The sequence below is a fragment of the Pseudorca crassidens genome, chromosome 7 (genome assembly GCF_039906515.1).
Source record: "Pseudorca crassidens isolate mPseCra1 chromosome 7, mPseCra1.hap1, whole genome shotgun sequence".
Taxonomy (NCBI): domain Eukaryota; kingdom Metazoa; phylum Chordata; class Mammalia; order Artiodactyla; family Delphinidae; genus Pseudorca; species Pseudorca crassidens.
The window spans coordinates 18,882,329-18,902,436 of record NC_090302.1 but is presented as its reverse complement, the minus strand read 5'-3'; positions in this window follow the sequence as shown (position 1 = coordinate 18,902,436).

Here is a 20,108-nt window from a genome sequence, read left to right as displayed (position 1 = left end):
TGGACATCCATTAGAAGCGCATTCATGCAGGGATAAAGAGAAGCCCGCATTATTTCCAGTGTGTAAAAATATTTGGTGAGAAGGGCATATCTCCTTTAGAATCTTTTGAGAGATACACCTGTCTGTCCCTAACCGTTTCCTGAGGCTGAAATCTGGGAGAAATGTCTCCAGTGACATGGAGACAAAGAGCTACTTTGTCCTGAAAGGAGGGAGGCGTCTTTTGGGGCTAAATGTCTAAGGCACACCTGAGTGTGTGAGTTAAAGGAGAAGAATGAACGTAGAGAAAGGAGGAGAGGAATGCCATTAGGGAAAGCTGGATGGAGCTGAGTCACTGGGCATGACTAAGGCATGACTAAGACCTCCAAGGTGATGGATGAAGGTCTCACCACTAGGAGAACGGAGTAATTATTAATGCATGTGTTCATGGTGAGCCACTTGGTTATGAGAACCACAGTGGAAGCTCTTTATTGTAACAGCTCAACAATCATATACTGATTCCCACAATGCTGCAGGCACTCACCAGGCATTGAAGTCAGACAGGGGAAGACAAATTCAGCCTTGTTCTGGATCAGTCTCCCCTGTGTTCTAACAGCACCCTCAGCTAACTCTGTCTCACCATTCACAGGTGTCATGAGGTAGCTTTGTTCTTACGTTCATTCAACAAAGATCTATCGAGTGCCTACAATGAGTCACGCACTGGTCTTCTCATGGTAAACATACCAGGGAACAAAAATGGCAACATTCCTTGCTCTCACAGAGCTAGCATTTTAGTGCGGATGGCAGAAAATAGCATGAAAAATATTTCAACGATATGATGAGTAATGACACGTTAAGCACAAATAAAATAAAGCATCTGTGTCAGTCAGGGGAGGCAGGTTATGATGGAGTAATCAACAACTCTGGGATCTCAGTGGCTTCTCCTCCAAGCCCCATGCCCATCATGGGCCAAGAGAGACCTCTGCTCCCACATGCTCACTGTCTTCCTCACTCTAGAACCCAGACTGATGAAGCAACTAACGTCTGTAATATTGCTGGTAACCTTGGCATAAGGAAAAAAGAGATTCCCCCCTCCGCCCCCCCGCCCCGCCCCAGTGTCACCTGGGTAATGCAGTAATACAGCCTGGAAGTGACACAGATTATTTCTGCACATAACTCTTTGGACAGAACTGATTACTTGGACTGACCCAAAATATGGAGTCCACAAGTACAGTCCAATCATGTGTCCAGACTGAGGGGAAACCTATAAATTTGGCAAATGACAGTAGAGCTGTTTAGGTCATAGTAAGAAATCTGGCTTTTCCTAGGAGCAAAATGAGAAGCCATTATGGGGGTATGAACAGAGAGTGAGTGTAGAAGGAAACATGTTTGTTGAGATCTTGGCTTGCTACTTGCCTTGTATGTGTTGGGTCCTTTGAACTGGGATAATAAAACCTACCTTATTGGGTTGATATGAAGAGTAAATGACATATATGTATAATGTTGGGTATGGAAAAGTTTTTGTAAACGGATAGTAATATACTGAATTTTCTCTCTATATATTTGTTTTTCTTAAAAATAAGCATTAATTTCATCAAAAGCAAAAACGAAGTATTATTCGTCATTGAATTCCCAAGGCCTAATAAGGTTTGACCCACTTTATCTATCCTCTTAATATGTGTGCTTAATTCTCCAAAGGATGGCTGAGAGTAGGAGCAAGATGCAGACGACATCTGTGTATGTGTCTTTCTCCTAAGAATTCGCATTTTGTCAAAAAACAAGGAGAGCTGTCCCCTTGAATATGAAAGGTCAGGATAGCAACTCATAAGCCATAGTTAATGGGAGCTCCTGGCATCCCAGCTGCCCAGTCTGGGAGAGCCGTTTTCTCTGTGGCCTCATGGCTTGGGGGACTGTTTTGGAATAGGATTATCTGTCAGCTTCTATTTCTGAGATAAGATATGACCTACCCGTGGCTGACACATCTGTCAGCCCCACAGAGTCTTTGTTCAGAGAGAAATGTAGCCTAGCAGCAGTTGCAATGCATAGAGATAGAATTACAAGAATCCTGAAAACTCCTGTTCTGAGCATGTGTCATTATTACGAATAGAGGCGCCGCGGTCCAGGGTCCACCTTGAAGCACAACGGAGAAGTTCAGAATATTCTGTATACTCCTCTGCATGTGTCTCCTCTAACTGCATAGTCTCTTTTCCACGCTCCTCTCATCTTGATCTGGCAGTAATTTAACTTTGGCCCATCTAGTCAGCTCTTTTCCCTGCTCCCCTCCTTGTGTTTTCTCCAGAGGCATTCATCTTTCATATTATTGAGCACATTCGGTTAGTAGCTGTGAATTTAGAGAGATTAGCATATCATAGCTATGATGATCATACTTCTTGGTTTGCTCAGGACCATCATGGCTTTTGCCTAATGTCCAGGTGTAATTATTAATAGTGTCCCTTTTTGCTTTCAGTGTTTTCTCAGTTTGAAAAATATGTGGGTTGGGCTTCCCTGGTGGCGCAGTGGTTGAGAGTCCGCCTGCCAGTGTGGGGGACACGGGTTCGTGCCCTGGTCCGGGAGGATCTCACATGCCGCGGAGCGGCTGGGCCCGTGAGCCTGCGTGTCCGGAGCCTGTGCTCCGCCAACGGGAGAGGCCACAACTGTGAGAGGCCCGCGTACCGCAAAAAAAAAAAAAAAAAAAAAAAAAAAAAATATATATATATATGGGTTCATTCATCATAGCAGAACTTTATCCCTTTCTAAAGGATCACAAAAAGATTGCGAACTCTCAAGTGTCTCCAACAGAGTGATCTTAGAGTTGGTTTAAAGATTCATATAATATTAGAGCTGGGGGGAGGGGGGAGGGTTGGTGGCCACCAACCAGCATAAACTTCTGAGGCTCAGGGTGGGCAGTGAATTGTCCACTCTGCTGCCAAGTCATCTGGAGCTTGACCTCCCCATCAAGTTCAGATGTCACATTCTTCTCTTTTGAGAGAGGCAAAATGTTATGATGAAACACCCAGCCTCTGGTCTCTGATGATCCTGGGTTCAAAATTTGGCTTTGTCAATTAATCTATGACAGTTGCTTCTTAACTTCAAGTTCTTAATAAGAATAGTAATATACAACTTAGCCAGATTGACTTAGCCACATTTAGTCACATAATATGTGAAAACTGTTTAATGTCATTTATTGATAATAATTTAGAGCATCAATTAATATTACTAATAAAGTAAAAATTTACTTTCCATATCACTGCAAGTATCCATACCTGACACTTTGGTGTGTCAGATATGGATATGGTGGATTCGAACTGTTGAAATGCATTGGTGGATTCGAACTGTTGAAATAACCATAAGCAAACTCTTCATCTTGGATCTTGATATATATATATTGGATCTTGATATATATATATCAATATATATATATTGATATATATATATATATATATATATAAAATAAATTGGTCCTCCAAATATTTTATTTTGATTAAGATAAGAGAAATCTTGGGTGTGGGGAAAAAAAAGAGAAATATGAACACAGCCCAGATATTAGAATGAATGGTAAGATAGTGCCCTGACCTGAGTTCTGAATTTACATAATAAATAAGTGGACCTGCTACCGTCCCATTACAGAACAAGCAAGATATAAAAATTATGCAAGCAGTCTTGGAGAAATCAGCACCATTTTTTTCAGTGTGTCTTAAGAGTTTACTGGGCATATAAGAACAGATTGCTGTGAGTGTGAGTGATAACAGGTTAGCTGCTACCTCAACAAGTGAAAAGGAATCCAACCAAGTCCAATTGTTCATAAAAACAATTGAATGGAATCTGCTGAGTGAGATCACAGTCGGGTACACTGAGCACAGGCCCTCACCAAGGTGTGGTGGGACATGCTCTGGGGTGTCCTATACAGTGTGGCAGCAGGGGAAGGGCCCCATCACCTGCCACCTGGTTAAGATTTGAGATGCAAATGGATACACTTAACTCACAACCACTCTAGCCCAAAGCAAAGCTTTTCACTCCCTGGTCCTGCCTCTTTGTCATTTTTCCCCCTCTGAGTATGTCCTTGAGGTTCAGCCCAGCTTGATACCCCAGGGGCAAGAGCACACATGGGGTTTGCCCCTAAGTGCTAAAGACATTACCTCAAATTTGGGCTTAACCTGTTTGGGGGCCCATAATTGCCTAGGGAGTTGAAATTTGCATTAGAGAAATGCGAAGAGCCATCGGAGAGAGACATCAAATTATGGTCTTTAGACCATGTGGGTTAAAATACCTTGGAAACCATCTTGAAAATGCTGATTTCTGGGTCTCATCTTTGACCTATCTAATTAAACCATTGGGAAATGGGATCTGAAGATACATAAGCTCACAGGCTATTTCAATCCTCAAGAACATTTAGAAACCACTTGGTTAGTGGCTCTACGAACAGTTCAAGGAAAATTACCTTTATCAAAATCCAATAATGGTAGCCGCCACTACCTCCCTCTGACCATTGAGAAAACTGAGGATCGCAGGAATTACAACTGGCAGAAGAAGCAAAGGGTTTGGTTACAGAAGAGAGAGATAATTGTTCTTTGTTACTTTACAAGGAAGTGGCAGTAAGGTGCTTGCCCAGATTCACATCTCCCTGAAGCTGTAGGGGCATTTCCATGGTCTGGGGAACATAAAATTAAATCTTATTTCGATTATTTGGTGAACATTTTTTATTATGTCTGAAAACAATTACAATCAAGCATAAAATAGTCCTAGCATTTGGAATGAACCCCTCTAGATCCTGCCACCTCCGAATATATCTAGAAAGTCAGAGGCATTTTCCAGGGGCAAAAGTGACTATTGCCTTAAGTTTGTATTTTTATTCATGTTAAATGAATTGGAAAAAGTTTAGATTTTCAGGAAATAGTAACTCACAGGTTAGTCAGCAGATGGCAATTTCCCCTCTGCTTCTTGCCTAAAAACACACATTGGGTGCGTCACAAGCAAAGCCCAGCCTGATCACAGCTCGTTACTCAGGACTACAGCATTTGCTTCTGTAGTTATCATGCAGCCAAGGGTATAAATACAGACCTTAGACATTTGTAGTAAGATGGTTTTAGGAGCCTACCGGAGCAGTACAATCAGTACAGAATCTGGAGAAAGAACATTTGTTTTGGAATAGGTTTGATTTATACAGTGAGCACTTTGAACACTTCCCTTCGAGCACAATGTCCGTCTGACCAGTTTGTTTTTTGCTATTGCATAGAAAGCAGTCATTCATTTACTCCTTTCCTTATTCAATCGACAGAGAGCCTAGCATGCTGATTTAGAGCAAAGATTCTCAAACCCTAATGTGCATACAAATCACCCGAGGACCTTGTTGAAGTGCAGATTAGGATTCAACAGGCCTGAGCTTCTGCATTTCTAATCAGTTCCCAGGTGATGTCACATCTGCTGGTCCGTGGGCCACACTGAGTAACCAGGTCTTAGAGCATGGTCTTTCACCCAAGTTCACATCCAAGCTTTACCTCTCACTAGCTATGAGACCATGAGAACATTACCGAACTTCTGAGTCTCCGTGTCTTCATTTTAAACATTTGTATGTAATATTTACAGATAATGAGAGTGCCTGACGTACAGGACTGTTTTAAGGACCCAGTAGTGGTAGATCCTAGAGTGATCCAGGCCAAGTGCTAAAACAATTTCTTGTAACATCATGTTGTATCAGTGAATGTTAGCTATCATTATAATCAGGCACTTATAGTGTATGCCTATCATATGCTAGGGCTCTAGGAAAAGAAATAGAAGATGTGATTCTTATCTTCCTAGATCTAATAGCCTGCTGGGTAAAACAGATATGTAATATATAGATACATACATCTCCTGTAAGTTAGCAGATGGACCAGGTTAGCAGATGCTGTGATGGCCTCCTGGTCGTGGAATCAGGAAGCCTGTGTTTCCTTTTCCTTTGTCATAAAGGATTTTGTTCAAGCCCCTTTCCTTCTCCAGATTGCTGTCTCCCCATTCGTAACAGAAAAATGATCCCAGACCATATAGTCCCATATCCCAAGCCATGACTTGCTAACTTTATGACCTTGGGCAAGTTTCTTCTACTCTCAGGCCTTATTTTCCTTATTTATATATTTGAGATTATAAAATGATAGTCGTGAGGATTAAATGTATTAGTATAAAGAATTTAGATAATGATCTTGCTTCCTTGAACAGTCAATAAGTGTCATTATCAACACTATCATCACCATCACCATCATCACCATCATCCTTTACTGGCTCTTTTTCTTACTCTTACTCACCAGCTCTGTGACCTTAGCCAACTCATATTAGCCATTACACAGAGCTTTCTGAAACTGCTCAACTCTATACTGTACTTACTTTAAAATTTTATTTAGAATGGTTCATAAAACCAATCGATTCTTTAAACCAGAGTTCAGCAAAAAAAAAAATTTTTTCTGTAAAGGGCCAGACAGTAAATGTTTTAGGCTTTGTCACAGGCAACATGTAAACAAATGAGAGTGGTTGTGTTCCAAGAAAACATTATTTACTAAAAAAGGAAGTGGACTGGATTTGGCCCACAGGCCATAGTTTGCTCGCCCCTGCTTTAAACTAAAGAAAGAATAAATGTTTTTTGATTTCTGAGGAAGTAACACAAACCATGAAATGCACGATATTGTAGCAAAGTTCATGGCTCTGTGCTCTTCTCCACCTATCATCAGCCATGCCTGCACCTTAGAAACACAGAGTTTTTTACCTTGGAGAAGGGCTTCCAAGGTCAAACCTCCCCTTTTCACAGCTAAGGTAAACTGAGACCCAGAGAGGAGAGCTGGTTTACTCAGTCAACTGCTCTGGGGACAGAGCCAGCCCCAGAATCTTGGTCTCCTGACTCCAAATCAGGAACTATATACATTTATTTTTTCTTTCAGTTGAAAGGAGGAAGAAATCATTTCCTTCAGAAAAAGAAAAAAAAAAAACAACCTTTATTTTTACTAGAGCTCTAATACAGAAATGGATTTTTTCAATCTTCCCGTTAATGGAGACGCCATAGTCAGACATGAAAACACTACTATGTCTGCTTAATGGAAATACCAGTTCCCTGCCCTTGTCGCTTGGATCTCATATTAAAGGTCTCTTTTCATTTCTAATAGAGCAGAAAAACACCCTCTCCCTCCACTCACATCTACTCGAATTCCAGAATCATTTCTTTGGCAGTAAATCAGCAGCGAATGAGATGGCCACGCACATCCATCCATATCCTATCCGCAAAGAAGAAACGGGAACAGAAAGCCCTGGAATAGAAACAGGCTTCCTTCTGCTAGAATCTGAATGGAAATAATTCCTCTCCTTTTTAACGTGTCATTTTGATGTCTTTGCTCTGGTCTTGCTGAACTGTGCTGGGGTGAAAATCTTAGAGATGGTAATAATAACAACAACAGCAGCAGCAGCAACAATAGTTACGATTTACTGAGCACGTACTATTTACCAGTTATTGCACTAAACGCCTTAATCATGTGCAGGAGCATTGTGGATCCCATTTTATAGATGAAAAAACTGAGGCACAAAAAGGGTAAGTCAGCCATGCAAAAAAATAAAAATGGTATGCACAAATTCTCCCTCCAAATAACAAACAGGTATACATTTTGACGTAAAAATTAATGATGTGGACTTGTATGATTCCATTCATGTGACATGTCCATAGAAGGTAAATCGATAGAGATAGAATGCAGATTAGTGGTTGCCTGAGGCTGGGGGTGGGGATGGGAAGTGACTATAATGGCCCTGAGAGAGATTCTTGGGGTGATGGGAATGTTCTAAAATTGTATCATGGGATGGCTGCACAACCTTATAAATCTACTACAAATCACTGATTATTTCATACTTGAAAGAAATGAATTTTATGTCATGTAAATTAAACCTCAATAGAGCTGTTAAAAATTAATCATGTGGACAGAGGTTGTAAAGGCTTTTCTTCATCCTCATAGCTACTCCCCCTACTTAGGTATCTTCATTTCTCAGCCACAGACAGATCTGAGCGCAGGAAGGTCCCTGCTCACCCAAGATTTTTAGTTCCATTTCTTTTTCGGTGACAGAATGCAGAGGGATGAGTGTTGCTTCTCCTTCAATGCTAATTTCTTGCCAAAACAATAATCCTGGAATTTGAGTGGGTGCAGGTAGAGGAAGAGGGTGCTTCCTTTCGTTAATAGAAATGAAAGGAGACTATTATTATAAATGGAATATGACAAGAACAGGGGACTGTTTTTTCCATTAAATGGACACAAGCATATTTTAATCTATTTTAGAAATGGTTATTGCAATAGCTCATTCATGTATTTGTTTATTCACTCAATACATATTCATGAAGTCCCTGTAATGGGCCAGGCACACTTCTTAACTCTGGAGATAAGACAATGAACACAATAGTCAGTATCCTTATCCTTCCAGAGCTCACAGCCCAGCAAGCAAACCATCCTCTTCTTTCTATCTTCATGAAAATCCTACCTATTCTCCTTGGCTCTGACTCTACTTGGAGTTAACCTCTCCCATACAACCCCCACATCATTTTATCTATTTCTTTTCTATGACTCCAGTCATGTCTAAATAGCACTGGAGTTATATTTGTTCACTACCAATTACTAGAATCCCCTTCTCTATGAGTCTGTAACATCCTCCCGAATAGATGCCATGACAAATTCATCTCCTTGCCCCCAGGGTACCCACCACAATGTGCATAGTAGATACCCCATAAGCCTCTATTATATGAATGTGTTCATTTATTCATTAACCGAATGCAGTGGGCGACTTTCAAGGTGACAGGTGATTTTCTGAGCATTAAGAGACTTAGTGGTGAACAGGTCCCTGTCCTCTAGGAACTTACCTTGGCTTAGACACAGCGAGTTCAGATAGTGAAGAATATCACAGAGGGAATAAGCAGAGGGTAAATTATTGTGGGTGGCAGCAGGGGGCTGCTTCACTACAACAGTCAGAGAAGGCTTCTTTGAAAACTTGGTATTTGATCTTAGACATGACCAATGAAAAGGGGTCAGTCTTAGGAATAGTTAGGTGAAGAGAACGACAAGTTAAAAAAACCCAGAGGCAAGAAAGAATTTGGAGTGTTGGGGGAAAATGAAAAAGAAAGAAAGAAAGAAAGAAAGAGACCAGTAGGACCAGTAGCTGGAGCTACTGAGGAAGAAGGAGAGCAGAAGACTGGGGAGGTGGTCAGGGTTATGTCATTAGGGGCTGGCAGGCCACGATGAGGAGTTCGAATTTCATTCTAAGTGTGATGGATGAAGGCTATTAAAAAGCCAAGTGACACAGATCTGATGTATAGTTTAACCAGATCATGTTGAATTCTTTGCGAAGAATGTACAGAGGAAGAAAGCCTGAGGCAGCGAGACTAAGAATAAATACTTGTAGAGTAAGATTCCCTGGGTGGTAGTCTGAGACCTGGGTCTAGGTTACAGAGTGATCCCAGCATTATCAGACAGGTACATCAGAGTTTACTGTTTTCAAACCCAACTCATTGAACTTTCTGGCATCAAATCTTCCTGTTAATTTCATGCATCTCCCTATGCACATCTGAAATTCTACACATGTACTACGACCAAGAATCATCAGGGCGGTCACTCAGAGCTCTGGGCATCTCTTGATGTTGTATCATATATTTGGGGAGCTTCTGTGTCTCACTCCTTCTCCAGGGAATCTGATGCACTTCCTATCACCCCAGTGTAACTCTAACTGCAGCTCTCATTACAGCCTTTCATTGGCCAAATTCTGCTGGCTTTGGCACTCCACACACTTCCTCTCATTAAGAGAAATCCATTTCAATCCCAGGCTCCTCATTAGAACAAATATTTTACGTGGGCAACATCCCATTCCATGCATCCCAGGAAGAGGAAAAAATGGAGAACACTGGCTTGAGGCGTCAAGAGAACTGATTCAATTCTCTTACTCGACTATAACTCATTGTCCGGCCATTTCTCTTCTCTGTGCCCGTTTCCCTAGTTGTAAAATAAAAGGACTGAACTTGGTAAGCTGTGGGTGTTTCTTTACTGACTCTCTAGAATGCGCTTCTCTTGATCCTTAACTGGTCTTACTCATTCTTGTGCTGTCCTCTCTGTTGTCCTCAGGGCTGTCAGGGACTGTGGTTTATTAGGTTGCCTAAGCTTTGGCACGTACAACAACTCATGGCAACAATTCTCAAATTTTATTCCATCCAGCTATCCAGCCAGCAAGACATACTCTGATTTGTTCATGTCAGAAATATCCTTAGAATGTCTGCTGTGCATCAGACACCGTGTTGAGTGGTGGGGATGCAATACTGATATGGTCTATCTACTCAAGGGCTTCAAAGTATGGGGGGAGGGGAAGGTAGACAGATGCCCCCACAAGCACAGGGCAGCACGATGGGTGCTACAGTGGGAAGCAGCTTGGGATGTGGAGGAAGTAGACAAAAGGAGACATCTAAGCCATGCTCAGAGCAACCCAGGGAAAGACTTCTGGATGAAGCAACTCCTAGGCCAAATCTTGAAAGCACTGAAGAAGTAAGCTAAGTGAATGGGCAGGGAGAGGTGCTCCAGGAAGCTAACACACGTGACAATGAACCAGAGGTGAGACTCTGCCAGGGCTCCAACATGCCTAGATGACAGAATGCGAGGAGCTAAGGCTGAGATTTAGGCAAAGAACAGACTATGCAGGGCCTTGTGTATCATGCTGAAGAGTCACAATGAATGGAGGACAGAAGGAGGAGAGAGTCACTCACTACATACTGTACTAGGCGCTGCAGCAGTGTGCACGGTGTCATGTGAAGTGTCTAGCACAGCACCTGCCACCTATGAGGCATTATTGCCTTGGGCTGAAACCTGCAGGTTCCCTGAGCAACCAGCTCTGGGTCTGAATCCCATCTCCACCACTTACTAGCTGTGTGACCTAAAGAAATTTCTTAACCTCAGCAGGGGCCATCTTTCTCATTTGCATTAGAGTTGTTGGAAGGATTCAGTGAGATTACATATGCAGAGTTCCTACTGCAATTCACTAACTAGTGCAACTCAATAAATGTCAACTACTATCACAAATAAATGCTACTCTTTCCTTCTCTTCCTCGCTCCTTCACTCCCTCCTTTTCTTCCTCTTTTCGTCTTTCCTTCCTTCAGTTCCTAGATTAACAGACAAGGATTCTTAGATTAACAGACGAGATTGCAAGCCCTCCCATTTTCCCAATATACATAATAATGACCCATCATCTATTTGGCTCAAATGATGTCTAGATGTTGGTTCATTTAGGGCAGGACTGTTCACAACTGGATGATTTTGGGTGTGCATTGGTGAGAATGGAGGGTAAATAGTCAAATCCAGTAGAAATGGAGGCTGTAGGTTCAACTCAAATCTTCCCTTATGCAGATTCTTCTATGAAGACAGAGGACCAAACCCCACTCTGTTCTAATGGATGGTTTACCTGACCCCATGGATGAGAAGAGAAGCAGAGTGTTAATTGAATGGGCTTCCCAGTCAGCTCTGGGCATTCTCCCTGGTCCTGGTCTTTATTAGCTGTATGATATAGGCAAGTTATTTAGCGCTTCGGGATCTTAGTTTCTTTATATGTAAAATGAAGATTATATGATCCACTCACAGCTACCCAGAGATAGTGCAAGAGAAATCTTGATACAGAGTGAGTTTTCAATATAAGGCATATGTTCTTTGTTTGTTATTTATTGAAGTACAGTTGATTTACAATGTTGTGTTACTTTCAGGTGTACAGCAAGATGATTCACATATATATACATGTATTCTTTTTCAGATTCTTTTCCCTTATAGGTTATTACAAAATATTGAGTATAGTTCTCTGTGCTATTCATCAGGTCCTTGTTGGTTATCTATTTTATATATAGTAGTGTGTATACATTAATCCCAAACTCCTAATTTATCCCTCCCCACCCCCCTTTCCCCTTTGGTAACCATAAGTTTGTTTTCTATGTCTGTGGGTCTATTTCTGTTTTGTATATTCTTATTAATGTTAAAGTTTTTACTAGTGTGTATATCAGAGCTATTACTAATAGAAACATGAATTTATTATTAGTGTTATCTAACAATATTTATTCATGTTAGTGTTAGTAATTTTTTTTTTGTGTTGTTATTTGTATTCATATTATGCAGTAATAAAGAAGATAAAAATACCCCTGGTCGAAGTCTACACCTGGACCATTGTTCCCATGGTGAAGACCAACAGTTGGGCAAGGTGAGATAATCTTTTGAAATGATGGACCAGGGCTAAGTTTATCTTGTCTACAAAGTCTATGCTCAGAAAACCGAACTTGAGTTTGCTGTTGTATTAGAAGTCATCTGGATGGTCTTGTTGGGGACTGGGGGCTAGAAAGAGGACAGGGAAATGTGCTGGCTGGATGTGTGGGCAGCTGCAGGTGAGTGGTGCCAATCCTGGTATGCACAGGTTCACAGCATCTGCTCCAGTCAGAAAGCACAATTCTCCCCAAAGAACAGTGCGGCAACGTTTTCCTGTGACGAAAGTGCCCGTGGACTCAGAAAGGAGGAATGAGGGCAGGGCTTGGCTATCTGGGTCAGAAAGTATTTGGAGGGAAATAAACACGACAACTCGTGAGACGTCAGAGGGAATTATCTTTAAGAAAAAGACAGGCATGGCTTAACTCATTTTGCCATGTGGTTACATTTTATTGGTGCTTGCTAGGTGACAAATCACCCACTTTTAGCTTTTATTTAGCTTTAGTTTTGATCTTACGAGTTAAGAATGACTAATACCCCAAAGAGTATGACCCTGGAGGAAAGCATGCTGGGAAAGCACATTTGTGGGTGCGTGTTCCCTCTGTGCCTGCAGACGTGGATTCAAAGAAAAGTCAAGACTGCTACCCCACCAGGGGCCATTGCTTTGGAAAGTAAAACAGGGTTTTTGAATACGTCTTTGTTTGCCACTCTTATTCGAGGTTATCCAAAGACGAATCTGCTTCAAGAGAGGAGAAAGTAGTAAATTTAACTGGAACTTTCAAACAATGTTCAGTCCAAAGCCAAGAAGCTCAAGATCAAATAAATATTTAAAATCTCTGGCCAAAACCCAAAATGAGTGTCTTCAATGGACATTATTTCCTGGGTCTCGCTGGCTCAGCAGAGCAAGTGCAAGGGATGAAATTCTGTCCTTGCTTAATTCCACTAATGGTCAGACTGTTGGGGGGAAAAGCTAATCACCTCACTTCCTCTTCTGACTGTTTTTGCTGTTTAGAGTTATGCCCACTAAGAGTTCAACCCTCTATGGCTGAAAGGGAGGGAGATTGTGGATATCTATGTGTGAACTTCTACATGCACTGGCTGTGATGGGCTAGTCCGAGGTTAAACCTGTCTCTGGGGCTAATTTGTTCCCCTCAGCAATCCCGGGAGGGAAGCATGGTTATTAGGACCTCCGTGGCCAAACCCTACATCTGGCCTTAATTCGCTTGACGTCTGGGTGGAGATGTCTCCTCTTTCTGAGCCATATAGAATTGCCAGTTGGAACCTTCTCAGTAGACTTAGTAAAAGCAGGTATGTGAGTTTACAAATTGGGGATTTTGCAAGTCACTTGCTGCCATCATCCTTAGAGTCCAAGGATGTTGGAGCATGAACAAAGCTTAACCCTGTCATATTATTTTACAGAAAGGGAAATTGGATTTTGGAGAGAAAAACGGGATTGCTCAAGGTCACACAGATGTTGTGACATACTGCAGACCCTTCAGTGTCCTTCAAGAAATGACGATGTAGCTGATAGAGGACGTTCATGGAGAAGTTAAGAAAAAAGAAGTGTGCATTATTATGAGGCAACCTCTGCCACTTCCTAGCTGCACAGCCTCAGATGAGTCTCTTAAACTCTGACTCTCAGCTTCCTCCTGTGTAAGAATAATAGAACCTACTCCGTAGGGTATGTGAGGATTAGATGATGCTATACCTGCAAGTCCCTCAGCACAGGGCCTGGCCTGCTGTAGGAACTCAATACCTAAAAGTAGTCATAAATGTTTATCAGGTAAGAAGCACGAGAGAGAGAGGGGGTCTGTGAGTCAGAGACAGTGCTGGAGGGAGCAGAGGCAGTGATTTATGTCCGGCTGTTCCCATACTTAGTTCTATTTGGGAAAACAGAGGGGTGAAGATAACAGGAAAAGGGGGCATGTGCTTAAGTAAATCGTCTATTGTTGCCCAGATGACATTCTGGTAACAAGGAAACCCCCTGAAATCAGTTTGTGCATAGCTCCAAATATGACTCTCCAGGGCTTTCAGTGGCAAGTTCAGGGGTTCCAAGAAGGGTCCAGGAATGAGGCAGTCACAGATGGGAACATTTATTTCTTTGGGAGTCTTTGTCTTCGGATGTCCTCAGAGCTTCAGATGAACTAGAGGGGATCTTCAGGCTAGAACCTGGTCGGGGAGGCATGTTTCCCCTTTACCTTGCCCCTGTTTATCTGACTCCCAACATGGGAAAGATGTCAACTTTCCTATTCAGTCAACAGATGAGACTCTGGGAGGTTTATAAATAGCTTCTGTAAACACTTTCTGAAACTTCCCCTAGGACTTCTAAACACTCAATAGGGACAGATTGCAAGAGAAAAAAACAATTTTCTAAAGGCAAGTTGACAGGGCTGAAAAAGGTGAACAGAATATAGATAAAAATCATAGTGAAAGTGGGAATTTGGGGGTGGTGCCCTGCTTAGGAACATTTTCTAATTTCAAGTTTATAAATAAAATATATAGATGAATAAAAATATAGATGAACGCTCAAAGACAGGATGTGGTTTAGATTGGCTCCTTCATGATAATAATTTTTCCACATCAAACAACAATTAATATTAATAGAATAGACATTAATAGACATGGCTACCAACTCAGGGTGCTTACTGTCTAGGGAAGTGGGGGACACAGGTGATAGATGATAATCAAAATACTAGCTTAAATACTAGAGAAAATGTGGTAAGTGATCTGGAAGAAAGAGAGCGGGGTCAAGGGGATCAGGGATATTGGGTAGAGAGACAAGTAACATTTTACATAGGATTGGCCATGGTAAAATTCATTGAAACGGTAAATTTGAACTTGATGGAGGTAAGAGATAGAGTCATCTGGGTAAGAGCTTTTCAGGCAAAGTACACAGCAAAAACGAGACCCTAAGGAGCCTGGGATGGCTGGAGTGGGGAAGGGAGCAGTCAAAGTTGAAGTCCGCAAGATAAGGGGACAAATCATGCAAGGCCATGCCAGCGATGGTGATGATTCTAGCTTTTGCTCTGCAACAATCTCAAAGCCTCTGAATAGTTTCAGTCACAGGAGTGGCATAACCTAATTATAGTCAATATTTAAACATCATTCTATTGACCTGCTGGGTCGAGCTTAGGTTGAAGAGAGCAGGGTAGAAGAAAGAAATCCGAAGAGTTTTGTGTATGACAGAGACAATGCAGTATGTTCCTGAAACCTTTCAAGTTTGTCCTAGACGCACAAGAAGAGGTTTCCCATTCTCTTTTTGCAATAAGGTGAGCATGACATGATGGCGTTTTGTCTGGAAGTGAGAGTACCACACTTCCTGGCCCTAACACCTGATGCGTGACCCTCAAAACTAGGGCCCCTCTGAAGCATCCCTGGAGACCCTGTGTTGAGGACAAAAGCACCATAAGATGGAAGGAGCCAGGCCCCCCGTGATATCGTGTGGGACAGGGCTGCTTCGTCCCACACCAGCCACGTTGCCCGGTGGCTTGAATATGTGTGGAAACTGTGCAAAAGAAAAAAGGTGAACATTTCTCAAAAAGTCTCAATCCTCCTCTATTTCTTTCAGCCTTGTCGCTAGTGATTGCCGAGATACACTTCCTGTTTTGATTTTCCAAAGCAAGAAGAGCAGTGCACAGATGGGCTGCACCTCTCCTCCCTGTCTCACTAACAGCTGCTCAAAACCACACCTATGTGCTGTCACACCGTCAGCATCACAGCGTGCATCAGAACTCTGATGGCGGAGAATCTCTACGTCCCTGCAGTACTGGCAGTGGACGATAAGACAACAGCACAACAATAATACAAAATAATTACAATTAAAACACACTTCCATTTTCTTTCATCTTAAAAAGATATCAAATTTGTAGTAAGGTTTCCTTGAACATTTCAACAGTTTTACTCTTTGTTAGAATTCTTTTTAAAATAGAACATCATTCACTATACCAGTCACTGAAAAATACTTAAACTCCTTACCACTATATTTTGTATCTATCATCTATCTATCTATCTATCTATCTATCTATCTATCATCTATCTATATCTATAATATGTCCTTTCATCCATCGATTTTGTGATGCTTTATCAAATATCACTTATTATATAAAATTCCCAAAGACAGAAACCTAACTGGCCTAATGACAGGCAGACACTGAACTTTTCTCCAAGAAACTAGCATGATTCTCACCTTGGGCACAGGAAAGGGGAAAGGAGAATTAACGTGGCTCTGTGTGCCAGGTTCTGCACTGGGGAAATTATTTAGAAGATCTCATTGGTCGCTTCAGGGTCAATCTCAGCGGGTTGGTAGTTAAGGTGGAGAGAGCCCGTACTAGTATGATCTCCCTCTGACTAACAGGTGATCAGACTCAGCGAGCTGACGTGACTGCCACACCACCAGAAAGAGCCTCTAGGTGCAAAGGACATATGGCGTCACCATCATCGCGGAAGCTGCTGCCTTCTTAAGCTGGAGAGGTAGAGGCTGAGCAACCCTGCAAGCCCAGCCCAGACCAACCACGAGAAGCACAGCAGCAGAGAGGTTTAGGAAACCGACTTTGGATTCAGCCAGAATTAGGTGTGGACCCTGCTTTTGTCACTTTCTAGGTGTAGTCCTTATCAGCGTTGCTTAATCTCTCTCACTCTTCATGTCCTTAAGTATCAGTAATGGCTATAAAACATTTACCACAACGCTCGGGTTTATAGTGAGTACTCAAATCGTAACCGCTGTGGTTATTCTTGTGCCACTAAAAGGTCTCCTGACTCAGAAAGGAGCATCCCCAGAGCATCGTTAGATCCATTCACAGATCTGTAAAACATCACACTTAGTTACAACTCTCACAGCCGCAAAATGCTCTCAACAGGCCATGGCTGTGGGTCAGAATCGACCTAGGCAAGGAGGCTTTTTCAGGGGTTCAAACGAGAAGGGTGGTTCCTAGGGGCAGAGAGGGAACCACCCCTGGCCATCTCCTTTCTTTGCTCTCGTCTCCTTCCACATAAGTGGGTGCTGTGCGGGTGGGCTGGGGAGCAGCAGTCTTGTCCTCTCCTCACCCTCCCACCAAGGATAGGGAAGGACAGATGGCAGGACAAGCACCGGAGAACCAGGGAGCAGGGCGGAAGGTTAGAAGGCAGGAGGGAATGTGACGAACACTAGTCAGTTATGTATCCTAGGGTATCCGATGTGTTTGCTATCTAGGCAATGCCAAAAAATCCAACAAGACAAAAGATGACTGTTTCTCATCTTCCTCTCTATAAACCCTTTATGGTGAGATTGTCAGAAAGAACTAGCCCTGAAGATTTCCTTTATCACCACCTCTTACAGGGAATAGAGTGATATCCACTGGATCTGCTAGGTAGACTGGGGAAAGAATGGGGACTAATAAATTATAAGCATATGCTTTGTACCACACAGGAACGTGCATCTTACACTATTTCATTAAATCTTTACAAAAGGTGGCTATCCCCTTTTTAGAGAAAAGGAGTGTGCATTTTAAGAAAAATTGCATAGCAAGGAAGGGCCAGAGCGGGAATTGACCCAGGTTTGTCTTTTCTAGGCCCTTAGCCACCCACATGTCTCTGTTACATCACCAGATTTAAGACAAAGGCAGTGTGGCATGTGGTCCTACCTTACCGAGGGACCACTGGGGGCTTGTTTGCTAGAACTCCTGAGAGAGGCGCCACATCCGGAGAGCTGGTGTCTGGCCTCAGCCTGTACAGGAGGAGAAGGCAATCATCCGTTAGTCTTCAGCACATGACATTGAAATTTTTTTCTTTTTTAAATTTTATTTATTTTTTTATATAGCAGGTTCTTATTACTCATCAGTTTTATACATATCAGTGTATACGTGTCAATCCCAACCTCCCAATTTATCACATCACCACCCCACCCGCCCACCGCTTTCCCCCCTTGGTGTCCATACGTTTGTTCTCTACATCTGTGTCTCAGTTTCTGCCCTGCAAACCACTTCATCTGTGCCATTTTTCTAGGTTCCACATATATGCGTTAATATATGATACTTGTTTTTCTCTTTCTGACTTACTTCACTCTGTATGACAGTCTCTAGATCCATCTGCATCTCAACAAATGACCCAGTTTCATTCCTTTTTATGGCTGAGTAATATTCTTTATTATCTTTAACATAAAGACATGTTAACATAAAGACATCTTCTTTATCCATTCGTCTGCCGATGGACATTTAGGTTGCTTCCATGACCTGGCTATTGTAAATAGTGCTGCAATGAACATTGGGGTGCATGTGTCTTTTTGAATTATGGTTTTCTCTGGGTATATGCCCAGTAGTGGGATTGCTGGATCATATGGTAATTCTATTTTTAGTTTTTTAAGGAACCTCCATACTGTTCTCCTTAGTGGTTGCATCAATTTATATTCCCACCAACAGTGCAAGAGGGTTCCCTTTTCTCCACACCGTCTCCAGCATTTGTTGTTTGTAGATGTTCTGATGACGCCCATTCTAACTGGTGTGAGGTGATACCTCACTGTAGTTTTGATTTGCATTTCTCTAAAAATTAGTGATGCTGAGCAGCTTTTCATCTGCTTCTTGGCCATCTGTATGTGTTCTTTGGAGAAATATCTATTTAGGTCTTATGCCCATTTTTGTATTGGGTTGTTTGTTTCTTTAATATTGAGCTGCATGAGCTGTTTATATATTTTGGAGATTAATCCTTTGTCTGTTGATTCATTTGCAAATATTTTCTCCCATTCTGAGGGTTGTCTTTTCATCTTGTTTATGGTTTCCTTTGCTGTGCAAAAGCTTTGAAGTTTCATTAGGTCCCATTTGTTTATTTTTGTTTTTATTTCCATTACTCTATGAGGTGGATCAAAAAAGATCTTGCTGTGATTTATGTCAAAGAGTGTTCTTCCTATGCTTTCCTCTAAGAGTTTTATAGTGTCTGGCCTTAACATTTAGGTCTTTAATCCATTTTTAGTTTAATTTTGTGTACGGTGTCACGGAGTGTTCTAATTTCATTCTTTTACATGTAGCTGTCCAGTTTTCCCAGCACCACTTATTGAAGAGACTGTCTTTTCTCCATTGTATATCTTTGCCTTCTTTGTCATAGATTAGTTGACCATAGGTGCGTGGGGTTATCTCTGGGCTTCCTATCTTGTTCCGTTGATCTATGTTTCTGTTTTTGTGCAAGTACCATATTGTCTTGATTACTATAGCTTTGTAGAATAGTCTGAAGTCATGGAGCCTGATTCCTCCAGCTCCGTATTTTACCCTCAAGACTGCTTTGGCTATTCGGGGTCTTTTGTGGCTCCATACAAATTTTAAGATTTTTTGTTCTAGTTCCATAAAAATGTCATTGGTAATTTGATAGGGATTGCATTGAATCTGTAGATTGCTTTGGGTAGTATAGTCATTTTCGCAATATTGATTCTTCCAATCCAAGAACATGGTATATCTCTCCATCTGTTGGTATCATCTTTAATTTCTTTCATCAGTGTCTTATAGTGTTCTGCATACAGGTCTTTTGTCTCCCTAGGTAGGTTTATTCCTAGGTATTTTATTCTTTTTGTTGCAATGGTAAATGGGTGTGTTTCCTTAATTTCTCTTTCAGATTTTTCATCATTAGTATATAGGAATGAAAGAGATGTCTGTGCATTAATTTTGTATCCTGCTACTTTACCAAATTCATTGATTAGCTCGAGTAGTTTTCTGGTGGCATCTTTAGGATTCTCTAGGCATAGTATCATGTCATCTGCAAACAGTGACAATTTTACTTCTTATTTTCCAATTTGTAATCCTGTTTTAAATTTTTCTTCTCTGATTGCCGTGGCTAGGACTTTCAAAACTATGTTGAATAACAGTGGTGATAGTGGACATCCTTGTCTTGTTCCTGATCTTAGAGGCAATGCTTTCAGTTTTTCACCATTGAGAATGATGTTTGCTGTGGGTTTGTCATATATG